The 16,561-nt window shown below is 39.8% G+C and overlaps 1 pseudogene; it reads right to left on the reverse strand.

Annotated features, from left to right (window-relative positions):
• Positions 1 to 2,302: 2,302 nt before the first annotated feature.
• Positions 2,303 to 16,561, reverse strand: part of LOC142165422 (putative cytochrome c biosynthesis protein) — a 49,134-nt pseudogene continuing 34,875 nt past the window's right edge.

Genomic DNA, 16,561 nt, shown 5'->3' on the forward strand with positions numbered 1-16,561 from the left:
CTATTAATTGCAAATATTAAACTAGGAGACAATATTTCTAGTTTTGGTTGTTTTTCAAATAATAAGAGATCTAGGGTCACGACTTTCACCTAGGTGGTTAACGGGTTGTAAACTCTAGGGCAAGTTTGATTAGTCGGGGTCATAATATAGAAATCACATGCAATTACCCACTCTATACCTCTCGGTAGTTTGAGTGATTTTTTCCAATTTGACTTTTTCAAGTCCAAATGGGTATTGCACAAAATAAGTGATATATGCTCAAGTCGGGTTTTACTATCTCTAGATTAGACCCTTTAATTGGGGCTATTAATATCTTGAATTCACCTAAATTTCTTGCTAGCCAAGTTTTTATAGACTTAGTCTCTCTTACTTAAGTAGAGACTAAGTGAAATAGGGATGAATCAATATTTGCAACCATTAATTCTTGAATTCAAGCATGAACATGGCTAAATATCACTAACCCAATCTCAAACAAGCCCTAAATCAAACACCCATTAATTACCCATACTAGGGTTGGCCACAACCCTAGCTAGAAATTTAGCTATTCATTAAAAATGAAGAAATTAAGATAGAATGCATAATAATTGATTAGAGAAAGAAAATCTAAAATTTAGAAGTTAATCTAGTAAAAAATTATTCAAAACAGTAAAGAAAACGACTCATGTGATCTTCCCAAAACTAAACTTAACCTAAAAATGACAAAAAGTTCTATTTATATTAAGATGAAAATATCTGACAAAAATGCCCCTGCAGAGATTGTGCGAACCATACATTTCTGAGTGCGGCCGCACTCTTGCTTCTGCGGCGGCACAATTATAGTGTGGTCCATACTCCTTGAACTCGAGCTCTAGATTTGCAGGACTTCTGTGGACCATACAATTCTGAGTGCGGCCGTGCTCTTGATTATGCGGCCGCACAAAAATGATGTCGTCCGCACTCCTTGACTTGGGACTTGAACCCAGCTCCCTGATTCTTCTCTTCTATGGACCGCATAATTGTGAGTGCGGCCGCACTTGACATCCTGTGACCGCACAATTTTGTGCGGTCTGCATATCTTCAGTTTGCCTAAAACCACTCTCTGAAACTATTCTTCTGCGGCCGTACAATATTTTTGCGGCCTGCACTGTGGGCCTTTTCTGCCTTGTTTTTGTCCTTGTCCAATTTTGACTCCTTTATGAGTTGATTTTGATTTCATTGGCTCATATTGCAACACTCCTGCAAGCAAGCACATTTTATTAATTTTCGAGAATACCTTTAAGCATTTTTGAGCTAAAACGCAAGTAAAAGAGAGCAAATAAGCGGTCCAAATCCCTACTTATCAGTTGTGACGACATCTAGCATTGGGACGAGTCACCCGGTTTACAGAACGATTGCTTTTGGAAAGAACCGTGGTATTAAGAAAACTAAAGTCTTATATCTACTAAAACATAAAAAGAAGCTACTAAACAAAATAAGAGCTAATACACTACTAAAACATAAAAAGAAGCTAATGCGCAAAACAAAGATAAAGAAGCTAATGAACAAAACTACTAAAGATAGAATGAATATACATAATGAGAGAGAGAATATATATACATACTAGGTGGGAATAGGCCGTCCCAATATTGTGAAAGTTGAAATTATTGTTATAAACCTTTTTATTATGAATTTGCAGAGATTTAAATTTCATCAAATTAGATTTAGACAAAATCACAACATAACAGCATACATCGTCAAAGATAAATAATGTTCATATGATTTTGAACTAAAACAGAATAATCTAATTTAATAACATCAATTGTGGCTTCAGACATGTGTAGATCTCTCTCTTTCCGTAAGATCCACAAAATACTATTAAATGGTATGACTATCCAAATCTTCTTTCAATTCTTGTACTGGAGCTTCCATGATGCTTCCTGCCCATAAATATTTAGAAAAAATAAAAGATAAGATACTTCAAATGTCGTAGCGTTCAACCTTGATTGCAAATTTTTATTGCAAAATGGTGCTTGTCATTTGACAATGTAAAATTGAATTCATGTCTCTAATTAAGAACCGTATTCAAACATCTCTTAAATTATATGTTCTCCAAAATTCATAGATTTGCATACCATTCATACTTCACCAATAAATTACCCAATAGTAAAAATCTTTATAATTATTTTTTCAAGAGAAAGAAGATATCAAATCAACAAAATCAAATTGTCAATTCACCCTCCACAGTGAATGATCACGCAAAAGACTCCACAAATTTAAATATGTGGCCTTCATGGATACCTGAAGATTGCATATTGTAGCTCACAAAATCTCCCATCAGAGTGTCCTATGTAATACGAGAATCATCACTTGAATTTCCCGATTTCTTGTCCGGAATAGTAAATATTGAAGCATAGCCACCTTGGCTATACTTGGTTCCAATAAACTTGACTGGTACACAAATATAGTTGTCATTATCAGAGGAAAAATACTTGCCAAGCTGCAATTGATAGACCAGACCTTACCTGCAAATAAGAAATCTTACTTTTTTTTGCATTTAGTAGGCCTTGCCTCTGTCTTCTACGCATTTTCATGACCTTTTCTTTCGCACAAAATGACGCAACAATTCTTATGCTCCCAGCAACATCATTCAAAACAAAACCTGCTTCCTCAAACATAACCTATGAAAAATAACATTAATCAATAACATTAACGTCGAAATAATAATGATTTAACGATCTGAGATACTATTAGCAAGATTTCTATCTTGGGTAATCTATTTATTTAGTTGGTATTCGAGAGAAACTTACATTCTTGATTACCCCTATGTTTTAATTTTACCAGCAACTCAAACAAACTCATGTATTTGATTGAACTTTCATGAATTTGACTTGAACATACCCATTTATTCAACTACCGGTATTATAGCAAGCATCATAAGTGTCAACTTCTAACTCACTTCAAAAGCAATAAGTAAACCTGCATGTTGATGCAGTATCTAGAACCAATTGAGTAAATGTATTTTTTACTAAAACACGAACTGGGGTTGCATCAATAGAGATCCTAGCAACAATTAGTCCAGCGACCATTAATTCATCAAACCATCCCACCTTCATGAGTGGGACACCTCCTCAAAGCAGATAGAAGTCATACTTCTTATTATCTTACAACAACCACATATAATGAAAAGGCATGTCCTTGCGTTGGAGATATAACTTCTCGTATCAAACTTCTATATCCATTATATAAAGACTAAACATAAAAATTTTTTGAGGATGTTTAGATCTGAAAATAACTCCATTCAGTATCCGTAAATTGAATTAATGAACAAAAGCTTCAATTTTTCTTGACAAAAAAACAAAAACAAAAAGCAACTCTAAAGTGTAACGATCCGGTCGGTCGTTTCATTAGTTACCATTCTGTTTCCCCCATTTCTGCTTCTTTATATGTTGTTCAGTTGTATTATGTGGTATCGGATTGTTTGGTTCGGGTTCAGAGTGGTTGTGTAGAGGAATGAGACACTTAGTCTCTTTTAGTAAGCTTAAGTTGAAAAAGTCAAGCGGATGTTGACTTATGGGCAGAAGGTCTCGGATGTGAATTCTAATGGTTCGGATAGCTTCGTCGGGTGATTTGGGACTTAGGAGAGTGATCGGAATTTATTTTGGAGGTCTGTGGTAGATTAGGCTTGAATTGAAGAAATTGGAATTTGGGCGTTTTCCGGTTGGTAGTGAAAATATTGATATCGGGGTCGGAATGGAATTCCGAAAAATTGAGTAGGTCCACTATATATTTGTGATGTGTGTGCAAAATTTCAAGTCATTCGGGTGAGGTTTGATAGACTTTTTGATCGTTTACGGAATTCAGAAGTTTTGGAATCCTTAGGCTTGTATCCGAGGGTGATATGGTGTTTCGATGTTGTTTTGAGCGTTCCGAAGGTTGCAATAAGTTTGAATAGTGGTATGTCACCTGTTCATATTTTTGGATGAGGTCCCGGGGGCCTCGGGATGATTTAGGATGGTTATCGGAATGTTTGGAAGTTGGAGAATGCAGCTAAAATTGCTTGTTCTATCATAACTGCACCTGCGGTTAGGGGACCGCAGGAGCAAAGACCGCAGAACCAAGGAAAGACCATAGATGCGGTTGGGCAGCGCAGAAGCGGGAGTTGAGGCGAACCTACGAGCCCGCAGGTGCGGTGGATTGACCGCAGGTGCGGATGAGGTGTTTTAAGTGAAAATCTGTAGAAGCGGAGATTTGTCCGCAGGTGCTGACCGTAGATGCATAATTTGTCCGCAGGTGCAAAAATGCCTAAGCAGAAACTATATAAACCTGTCTTCGCGAATTTCAGCTTTGTTCCACCATTTTTGAGATGCGTTGAGAGCTTTTTGAGAGAATTTGAAGAGGGATTCAAGGGATAACGATTGGAGGTAAAATTTTTGAACCCATTACTCGATTCTATGGCATTATCTTACCGATTAGTCTTGAAATTATTAGAAATTAAGGGTTTAAAATTGGAGAATTAGGGCTTGGTTTGGATAGTTATCATTGGGGATTTGAGGGGTCATTTGGGGTCTGATTTTGATGTTCTTGGTATGTATGGACTCATAGGAAGATAAGGATTCTATTGATGTGATTTTTATCGGATTCCGAGACATGGGCCCAGGGGTCGGGTTTGTCCAATTTTGGGATTTTTGACGTAATTTGATTATTTTTGCGTGGGCTTTGTTCCCTTAGCGTTTATTAATGCTATGTTTTTGATTTTTAATAGATTCGAGGCGAGTTGAGGCCAAGTGAGAGGCAAGTGCATCGTGGAGTAGGATTTCATCCGGTTTGAGGTAAGTAACGATTGTAAATCTAGACCTAAGAGTATGAAACCCCTGAATTTCGTACTGTTTTGATAAATGAGGTGACACATAAGCTAGGTGATGGGGGTCTGAGTGTGCATCCGTAGGGATTATGACTTGGTCCGTCCTGTGGCAACTGTAGAGTTGCATATTCTGATAAACTTTATATGATATCCATGTGTTTTAGAAATGAATCTGCTAACTTGGGCGGAATGCCATGTTTGGGGCCTTGTGCCGAACTGTTTGGGCCCTTAGGTGTATTTTACTACTTTCCTTTGACTGTTTTAATTTGAAAGCATATCCTCAGTAATGATTTTACCTGTTTATTATTGATTCAGTTTCTTTACTCTACTTTCAAATATAAGAAAACTGATTGGGCTGAGTTCCCTGATTTTCACTGAAATGCCCGAGTGGCTATGAGGTTAATGACTGAGAGAGAGGTCGAGGATCTGATGGTGAGGATTATATATATTTATGGATCGAGTTGCATGCCGCAATGATATTTATATGTATATATGGATTGAGCTGCATGCCGCATCGATATATATATATATATATATATGGATCGATATGACCTACCTGATCCATTTCAAATCCAGCCGGAGGTCTTCGAGCCTTGTTACGGACTAAAGTCCTAAAGAAAATTGACCCCAATCCCTCCCCAGCACAGGTCAAAGGTCTTCCCGCTCTTTTTTTAGGGGCAGAGTCAAGAAGATCGAACCATTCACCTATACTCTTTGTTGTGAAGCTCATTCCCCGATCCCTACATCAAATGAGTATGTTCTACGCTTTTAGGGTCGAAACACTAAACCAAGACAAGTGAGATAATGATGTCTCCTTCATCTTCAGATGAAAGCAGAATCTGAAATACATTGAGATCGCTGAAAAAGACACACAAAACTAGGAGAAGGAAGCAACACCCAGCTCGATAAATTTGAAGCAGTAGATCTGCAAGACTCGATCCTTCTTTCTTCTTTCTCAGTTTAAAGAGAGGAGAGGAAGGGAGAACTGAACGGTTTTTGATCATCTTATTGACGAGGTTTTCAATGAAAGTTGAGATGAGGTAAGTGTGAAGAGTCAACTATTGCCCTACTTTTCTTTTTTCTTAGAAGTATGGCCCCGGTATACTCTTAAAAGGGGGATTCTCACTCTACTAAATTGAAAGAATGACTCTCGCGTTTGGAACAGATAAGTTCGATACAAATAACAAAGAATAGAAATTGGAGAGCAGGTGCCCTTCCCTAGTGGAAGCCCTCCTAGCCCAGAGGAAAATGCCCAGATCATTTGAAAAAAAGATGCGTCAGTCACGCATCCTAATTGGTGAGCTTATGGTCGCCCTCCCCCTTATGTTATGGAAGAATTGAGCTTATTATTGGGTTGGTTATTCAGAACCAGCAATTGGCTGTCAGATTTCATCCTGCAACTAGAAGAAGATCGCTTCGGGGTCACTGTGGCATGGCTGAATGCAAAGTACTTTGCGCCACAACCATCTCCTTTTTATAGGTTCTACGGACCGATGCCTGCTGCTTCATCTGGGAGAAAAGAATCATAGATATGTCGGTCATTAGAAGGAAGAACCGCCATAAAAATATTCCTCGTGTATCATCTGTAGCAAAACTATGAACGGGAGCTAGCAATCCGGACCGTATTGAAAAGGTTCCTGAGACATAGCATGGAAAAGTAATAATATTAAGAAACGAGGTCCAAGAATGAAGAAGAGGTAGAATTACTGAATGAATACGAGCTGTGGCTAATACCCGAGGCATAAAAGAAGCATTTTCCACGGGATCCCGAAACCACCAGCCACCCCAACCTAATTCATGATAAGCCCACCAACTTCTTGGCAAAATGCCTATGGTTAAAAACTACCGACATGGCAAGATCCAAATTCGAATTGGTTCTTGGTCCTGGTCAGAGACCACTGTGTTCGCGCCGGCGGTCCAACAAAGAGGTGAAGTAGTGGTATCTTTCTTTCCATTACAAACGACACGCTTCACCTGCTCCCTCCCCGTGTCCACTAGCGCTCCTTTCCAGAGCGAAGAGAAGGCAAAAAAGCACCGCCGAAGCAGCATAAGCAGGCTTCTATTGCTATGTAATAATAAAGCAGGATAACATTTTGCACCCACATGTTTGAATTTGAGTTTAAAGAGCTCGCTTGTTATACGGGATGCGACGCATCCAATAGAGCAAAATAGTGTTCCATTCTTTTCGACAGCATCCTTCCACATTGGCGGCGAGTGGAGTGCCATAATCCCATTCATCATTTTTGATCTACATAAGCCAAAGCCCATAGAACTGGCGACGTCTCCTACATAAATGAAAGGAGGATGTATAGCTGATATAGGACATTGTGGAACAGGATTTGATTCTGCAAGCGGTTCAGTACAAACGAAGAAATTTCAAACAAAAGGGTTAGAACTCGCTGATAGGAAAGGAGAGAAAAACAAAGCAATGCCATGAGCTTCGTCAATCCGCTGTTCATCGATAGACGAAGCTCTATCCTTATCATCTCGTGCCAGATGCAACATACTTTTTCCTTCTCGCGAACCACGGGAGCTCCTAGCACCCAGAGGAGCAAAGCTCATTTTCCTTTTAGGGTAAAGCGGCACATAAAAAAGGGTTGGCCCTAAGTCCGGTTCCTTCATGAACAAAGTTCAGAATCAACAAGGGTTCGTAGAACGAAGGGAGTGTATAACTGGGGTGCAACCCCAATTTTTGGTTCGTAACGAGGGAGAGATAGAATGGAGTTCTTTACGAAGTTCGAAACAAAGGAATAAAAAAAGGTTTCTCTATGGCCTCCTCGTTTTGAGACATTATGGCTTAGGGGTCGACCCTGGTAACAAAGAAGGAATCCATAAAAACTTAGGATCTGACACCATGATAAAATACTACCCTCAAAATACTACCTCTCTATTTTCAAAAGTATATAGAAATGGTAGGCACTGGGAGTGAGTGAACTACCCGACCATTTAATAGCCCTGTTCCTGAATATACACAGAATAGGGCTTCGATGAGCCCTAGATGTAAAAGGGGTTCTTGAACCTTTCTAAGAAATTAGAAGAGCGCTGAATTGGACCTCCCTCAAATAGATGGATCTGGGATTGATTGTGGAATCGAGCATAGAGAACCGGGGGTGGGCAGGAAGATAGTCTAGGCGAAGTAGTCGCTCTAGAGAAGGTTCTTCGACTGGATCAATGCATGTATGAACCCTAAAAAAATCCCGAAGGTCTAGTCTAGAAAAAACCCGGATTTTGTTAGGTTAGCTTTTTGGTAGGAAAGGCGGTCACAGGAAGAAATGCCCTACCAATGAATAGATTAGTATACTAACATCAACAATCTCTTTCTTCATATACGAGACCGTTTGCTTTTATATCCTAAACTATAGATATGAAAGAAAAAAAAGATAGATATTCCCATAGTAGGAATAAGGCAGTTTCACTAAGGAAGAGAGCTAGGGATTTGATAAAGTTGATAGGACAGGGTTCCAAACCTGCCTTAGTCTCAAATAGGGTGCATGCTAGAGACATTACTATATGAATGAGACTTCATCCTTATTACATTACAAGCGATACCACAAATTCCAAAAATGCTCCTCTAGTCCCGAGCTTGGTAAATAAGGCCGTGGGAAATTTTTTTCTTCCGACTTTTAAGTGATAGGGGGGAGTCACTCTTGCGTTCTCTCTCTTGGGTAGGTCAGTCTCGCTCTCTCTTGTCAGTAAGTATATCTGTTATGGTATTGCTATCATGCCATTCCAGTAGTAGATGTGCCCACCTGATAGATGACTTAAGAAGAACTTTTACGCCCAAAAAATCCCATGTCTTTCCGGACCAACCATCGGCGATTTCCGACAAGTCTTTTCCCGGGGGAGCGGAAAAAGAAAAAAAATGAATCAAAGCAATGAACTTGCTAATTTCAGAATATATAACATCTCTAGGGTTAACCCTGTCTATCACCCTTCTTGTGGCTTTTAGGGCTAGACAAGCCGGAAATATAAATTCCATTAATATGGGAATAAGCTCAATCAATTAACTATAGATACGCTAAAAGAAAGAATCATATCCAAAGTAGAAATGCTTGTACGGGTTTATAAAGAAACTACTCTAGGTTTGGACTTTGAGCTGCCTCCTATAGAACCTATTGCTCAGCAGATCCTTTTTATAGAGGAAAGTATTCCCTATCTTAATTCCCTATGTACGAGTCTCATTGAGAACGGGACCCAAGGGGAATACTTTATCCAAGTTATACAATTTATTCTAGGATAGTCTTTCTTTTTCGGATGGTTCCTGACGTACTGGAGTTATAACATTTGAATTTCTCTTACATTCTACGTTCACTTTCACACTGAAGCTTGAAAGGAAAAGTCAATTAAGAGAAATTCATAGCTATCTCCCGAAGGCTATTCTTTAGATCGTTCCACTCGTTTAAGAATACTCATATAGTCTAATAAAATAAAATAAAAACACAAAGAAAAGAAGCGAGGCTCGCTGAACTATTGATTAACGTCCTTCAAAGAAAAGAGCGTATTCTATTCCTTGCATGAAGATTTTGATCCAGGCTCAGGATGAAAGCTGGCGGCATGCTTCACACATCCAATTCAGATTATGTTTTCGATCAATCTCATTCGCTCTCTCAAATTTCTTATAATAAGAAATGAAATGTCTGATTTGCTCTTTCACCTAGTTAAAGAAAGGTACACCCAACAGAGCTTAGCCATGAATAGGCCGAAATAGCCTCGCGAAGCCGATCCCCAGAATCCCAGCAACAAAGTCAAACTTAGACTGGCCTGCTTAAAGCTAGCGTTCTAACTCTTTGATTGATAAATAGAACTAACTCTCGACCTGGCTTTCTCATACTAAGAGGAAATGCAGACTTTCTGGCTTGAAGACTAACATGGAAACCAGGCTTTGGCCCTCTAACCCAGCTTTCAAAGAAAATTGTCTGGAACAGCTGCTTTCAAGCATCAAGAATTGATGATGCCCCCTTAGGATAGCAACTGGAAAGAAACAACAATAGCAACTCCTTCTAAAACCCCAAGGAAAGGGGAGATAGAAAGACTATTCAATACAATGAAGAGAGTCTATTTGATGGTAAGAGCTATAGGAGCCCTACTTAAGGCTTTTATAGTATAGTAAAAATATATGATATTCGAGAAGAACGGGGAAGCAAGGGAAGGAGAAGCTGTTGTGAATGAATCCGGTCTTGGGAGTAAAGGTGTGCCTTAAGGCAGCGAGGGACGAAAGGATAGAATGATTCTTTGTATGCGCGAGCTAAAATACAGTTAGTTTCATTAGAGCCATTTTCTCACTTAGTTACCAACTTCCAATTCAAGTGCCACCGAGTAAACGGTAGCTTCAGATGAGATAAACCCCTGAGTCCAACGACAGATCGTAAAGTAATGGTATCCAATGACCCAAGGTTTTTTTACATGCTGATAATCATTCTTATTCCCTTTCTTCGAGTTGAGGACATTCATTGGCTACGATGACAATTACACGATTGAACACTAGGCAGTCACTTCATTAACAACTAGAATGATAGCAGAATGGCTTAATAAACTACCAAGATTAGAGGGATTGGAATGATTGCAAAACCCTAACTTCCAAGACTTTACAGTTAACTTAACACAATAGGACGAGAGGGATATGGCTCAGACTAAGAAGAAAGGGCGAAGGAAATGGTCCTAAAAGAAAGGAAAGCTAGGACATGAAGTACATTCCCCAATCAAAAGGGTGGAGCTAGTTAGACCATTAGCGAAAGATTCCATTCCAATCCTTAAAAAAAGAAAGAGAATGGAAAAAGCTCGTGACAAAAGAAGGGTAGGAACCTTAATACCTGAGGAAAGATATAGAAATGGATTACTTGCTTCTCCAAAGGCCCCACGCAGTTAAGAAGCTGAAAGAAAAGCTACTGGGACTGGGCATGGGCATCCTCACTAATGCTATTTAGTTATTCAGGATCAGAATTCCTACTAGAGAAGACGAGAATTGAGTTATGATTGATGAAAGTCTGCTATATATTAAGTAGTAAAAAGAGTCTCAATTGACTGGCATCGCCCTTCACTCAAAAATTCCTCAAAGAAAGCAAGCAACAAGTTAGTTTGCGCATAGCACACTATCTCAGTTATTCTCTTTTCCTTTTACGACCGATCGAAGGGGAATAGAAAATTTTAGTCAAGGAGTGAAAGCCACTTGACTGTAAGGAGAGGAGCTCACTACCAGGACGAATGAGTATAAGCAATTAGCGATAAGCTATAGTTTTCCTTTTGCCTCGAATGACTTCTTTAAAGTCAATTGTGATAGAGCTCTTTGAAAGGAGGTTAAGACATCTGGATTAGGTTTCGGACTAAGGGACTGAATTGTCACCATCTTTTCAGCTATGTCAAAGAGTCATTTCCACGCCACTGATGCTGGAGTTGTCGAAGCTTAGGCTGTCTACTATGGAATGAGGCTAGCATTGGAAGCTTTCTTTTACCGAATAGATGTGGAGACAGGCAGTGCAATGTGGGAGCCGTGTCCAACAAGACCTGAGCCTATCAATGGACACATTGTTGATGATATTAAAGCACTAATTTCTTCTTTTGAAGTTTCTAATTGAATGCTGATACTCAATGGTAAGAGGGTGGCACGTCAATTAGCTAAACCATCCATTTCATCATCAGGGATGGGGAAAATATGGTTATAGGAGGTTCCTGAATAAAATTCCTCTAATAAACCATGGAGTTCATATGTGTAAAGTTAGCTAGTGTGGATTAGCGTAAAGCTGTCAAACAACTTACATTTGCGGAAAACCCTACTGGTAATAGCAACATATAATACAAACAAACCTTACAAATTCCTATGCTTCTAGCCAGCATGCCGTTACTAGTGGATTTAGTGATCAACCCAGTCTATGACTATCTAATTCATATTATTCTTGCCAGAAGGACTACCACCATTGGTAAATTAATAGTGGATTAAGTGGCAAACCTATACTATGCCCAAGTGCCGAGATACTTAAGTAATGTTACCCTATTGCTAAACATCCGGCTAGCCATATAATGAAGGGAAGAAACCCATGTCTGGAGCTATGCCACTGTAAAATCATTAATATTCGCGGAAACTACTAAAATTCTCGGATCTCTACCAGAGACCAGGACAGGCACGAGAACTTAAAATATTATCAAAAGCTCTTATCAAAGGATTTTACCTCTGTTGGACCTAAAGCCTTAAAATCGGAACCTTAAAGGTAAAGGTCAGGTGCTACTTCCTTGGTGAAGTATCTCATTCAGCAAAATTGGAACAAATCTCTCGTGCTTAAGATATGAGAATTGGAAGGCGTATCCCTTACGTACTTTTTCTTAGCCGGTGTGTTGATGATCCATAAGCCCTATTCACTCCTTTTTTCTTTTGAAAGCTGTCAACAGTAATGTTCTTATATTTATTTACTATTCCGCACTAAATTCCTTTGTTCAACAATCAACTGAAGAACCAATTAGTTGTAGCAGCACCTGCGACTGAAAAAGTAGCTCCGAAAAACATTCAAAAGAAGAGGTCTAGGGCTGGTTCCAGAAAGGAATCGAAGAGAATGTAGTTCATTCAAGGCTCAGACAGAATTAGTTAGAAGCACCTCTTTCTATTGATATTGACTTGATGTGATTCTCTCTTCTCTCGCCCGTAAACTATAGGAAACATCCGCAGCAGACATCTTCAAAAATGTTGGTTGGAGTTGCTCATTCCCATTTTCCGTTTGGGTAGTTGGTCAGAAAGTACCTAGTTCAGTGACGCCTATATATATATATGGATCGGTTTGCATGCCGCAGTGATATGTTGGATCGGGCTGCGTGCCGCAGCGATATAGTGCTTGGGCTGTAGGAGCCCCTCCGGAGTTTGTACATCCCTAGTGAGTGTAGTCAACTATATATTATGGATCGGGATGCACGTTGAAGCGGTTATTATTATGAGATATCTATTGAGAGGGAGTGCTGAGTGTGAGTACTGAATGATGAGAATTAAGTCACGAGTGATTGAGAGGCTTGCCCGAGGGCCTATACTTATGAGTGATACTTTGCCCGAGGGGCTTGTTTATGGGATGCTATTTTTTCACTCTTCTTTCATAGCCTCTATTGAAAAATGTTGAATAAATGCTTTAAAGGATTTTCATTGAAACTGGAGTTTTTACGAGACATTTGGTTATCGAACTACACATTTGACTTTGATATTTCTGTTGAGAATCTTGATATAGTATGCATATGATTTTAAATGCTTATCACTGCACTCAGACTTTATTTACTTTGGTTACTTACTGAGTTGGCGTACTCACGTTACTCCATGCACCTTGTGTACAGATCTAGGTTCTAGACCATCAGAGTGAGACCGTTCAGCAACTTTTGTATATTTTCGGAGTTAGCAAGGTAGCTACACGACGTTCGCAACCCTGCCTTTCTCCTTCCTATCCTAGTCTTTATATTTCATACTTGTTTTGTATTAAGAATAAAGTGTTGAGTTGTACTTAGTGGCTCATGACTAGTGAGAATAGATTCGGGCTGCGTTGATGTATTTACGTATTTGTTTAAGCGGATTTTTATATAGATTATAAATGAGAGATTTGAGACTTATCTAATTAGAAAAATGAATTTATAAAAGAACTCGATGTTGTAAATATTGAATCGGCTTGCCTAATACTATGATAGGCTCCATCACGACCGGGGTGGTTTGGGCATCGTGACAAGTTGGTATCAGAGCCTAGGTTAATTGGTTTCACGGTCATGAGCCGGTTTAGTAGAGTCTCGCAGATCGGTACGGAGAAGTCTGTACTTATCGTCAGGAGGCTGCAGAACCTTAAGGAAAAACTTCACATTTTTTAAATTCCTGTCGTGCGAACCTATTAATTCTGGTACTAAACTTATATTATTCTATTCTCTCACAAATGGTGAGGACACATGCTATCGGTCAAGTTGGATGACTACTAGTACCACCCGTTGGGGCCACTAGAGGCCGAGGACATGGTCGAGGCTGTGGTAGGGGCAGGGGTGTAACCCCCACAACAGCTAGGGAAGCACCTGCAGATCCACCAGCTACCCCAGTTCATGATCAGGTCCTAGTTACGGACGCTCCAGCAGGAACATCTCTGGCACCGACTGTGCGGATTGTTATTCCAGACCTTTAGGAGGCCCTAACCCAGATTCTATCAGTATGCACTGGCCTGGCTTAGGTGGTCTTAGTTACTAGGGCTGCAACTACTTCTCAGGCCAGGGGAGACACTCAGACTCCCGCTGCTCGCACACCTGAGCAGTTTGTGCAGGGACTTCAGACACTAGGGGCACCTCCAGCCCAACCGGTTGCACCAGTTGAAAAGAGCTGGCAGCATGCTTCACACATCCAATTCATATTATGTTTTCGATCAATCTCATTCGCTCTCTCAAATTTCTTATAATAAGAAATGAAATGTCTGATTTGCTCTTTCACCTAGTTAAAGAAAGGTACTCCCAACAGAGCTTAGCCATGAATAGGCCGAAATGGCCTCGCGAAGCCGATCCCCAGAATCCTAGCGACGAAGTCAAACTTAGACTGGCCTGCTTAAAGCTAGCTTTCTAACTCTTTGATTGATAAATAGAACTAGCTCTCGACCTGGCTTTCTCATACTAAGAGGAAATGCAGACTTTCTGGCTTGAAGGCTAACTTGGAAACTAGGCTTTGGCCCTCTAACCCAGCTTTCAAAGAAAACTATCTGGAACAGCTGCTTTCAAGCATCAAGAATTGATGATGCCCCCCTTAGGATAGCAACTGGAAAGAAACAACAATAGCAACTCCTTCTAAAACCCCAAGAAAAGGGGAGATAGAAAGACTATTCAATACAATGAAGAGAGTCTATTTGATGGTAAGAGCTATAGGAGCCCTACTTAAGGCTTTTATACTATAGTAAAAATATATGATATTCGAGAAGAACGGGGAAGCAAGGGAAGGAGAAGCTGTTGTGAATGAATCCGGTCTTAGGAGTAAAGGTATGCCTTAAGGCAGCGAGGGACGAAAGGATAGAATGATTCTTTGTATGCACGAGCTGAAATACAGTTAGTTTCATTAGAGCCATTTTCTCACTTAGTACCAACTTCCAATTCAAGTGCCACCGAGTAAATGGTAGCTTCAGATGAGATAAACCCCTGAGTCCAACGACAGATCGTAAAGTAATGGTATCCAATGACCCAAGGTTTTTTTACATGCTGATAATCATTCTTATTCCCTTTCTTTGAGTTGAGGACATTCATTGGCTATGATGCCAATTACACGATTGAACACCAGGCAGTCACTTCATTAACAACTATAATGATAGCAGAATGGCTTAATAAACTGCCAAGATTAGAGGGATTGGAATGATTGCAAAACCCTAACTTCCAAGACTTTACAGTTAACTTAACACAATAGGACGAGAGGGATATGGCTCAGACTAAGAAGAAAGGGCGAAGGAAATGGCCCTAAAAGAAAGGAAAGCTAGGACATGAAGTACATTCCCCCATCAAAAGGGTGGAGCTAGTTAGACCATTAGCGAAAGATTCCATTCCAATCCTTAAAAAAAGAAAGAGAATGGAAAAAGCTCGTGACAAAAGAAGGGTAGGAACCTTAATACCTGAGGAAAGATATAGAAATGGATTACTTGCTTCTCCAAAGGCCCCACGCAGTTAAGAAGCTGAAAGAAAAGCTACTGGGACTGGGCATGGGCATCCTCACTAACGCTATTTAGTTATTCAGGATCAGAACTCCCACTAGAGAAGATGAGAATTGAGTTATGATTGATGAAAGTCTGTTATGTATTAAGTAGTAAAAAGAGTCTCAATTGACTGGCATCGCCCTTCACTCAAAAATTCCTCAAAGAAAGCAAGCAGCAAGTTAGTCTGCGCATAGCACACTATCTCAGTTATTCTCTTTTCCTTTTACGGCCGATCGAAAGGGAATAGAAAATTTTAGTCAAGGTGTGAAAGCCACTTGTCTGTAAGGAGAGGAGCTCACTACCAGGACAAGCGGGTATAAGCAATTAGCGATAAGCTATAGTTTCCCTTTTGCCTCGAATGACTTCTTTAAAGTCAATTGTGATAGAGCTCTTTGAAAGGAGGTTAAGACATCTGGATTAGGTTTCGGACTAAGGGACTGAATTGGCACCATCTTTTTCAGCTATGTCAAAGAGTCATTTCCACGCCACTGATGCTGGAGTTGTCGAAGCTTAGGCTGTCTACTATGGAATGAGGCTAGCATTGGAAGCTTTCTTTTACCGAATAGATGTGGAGACAGGCAGTGCAATGTGGGAGCCGTGCTCCAACAAGACCTGAGCCTATCAATGGACACATTGTTGATGATATTATAGCACTAATTTCTTCTTTTGAAGTTTCTAATTGAATGCTGATACTCAATGGTAAGAGGGTGGCACGTCAATTAGCTAAACCATCCATTTCATCATCAGAGATGGGGAAAATATGGTTATAGGAGGTTCCTGAATAAAATTCCTCTAATAAACCATGGAGTTCATATGTGTAAAGTTAGCTAGTGTGGATTAGCGTAAAGCTGTCAAACAACTTACATTCGTGGAAAACCCTACTGGTAATAGCAACATATAATACAAACAAACCTTACAAATTCCTATGCTTCTAGCCAGCATGCCATTACTAGTGGATTTAGTGGTCAACCCAGTCTATGACTATCCAATTCATATTATTCTTACCAGAAGGACTACCACCATTGGTACATTAATAGTGGATTAAGTGGCAAACCTATACTATGCCCAAGTGCCGAGATACTTA

This window comes from Nicotiana tabacum, chromosome 10 (genome assembly GCF_000715075.1).
Source record: "Nicotiana tabacum cultivar K326 chromosome 10, ASM71507v2, whole genome shotgun sequence".
In the NCBI taxonomy this organism is placed as follows: domain Eukaryota; kingdom Viridiplantae; phylum Streptophyta; class Magnoliopsida; order Solanales; family Solanaceae; genus Nicotiana; species Nicotiana tabacum.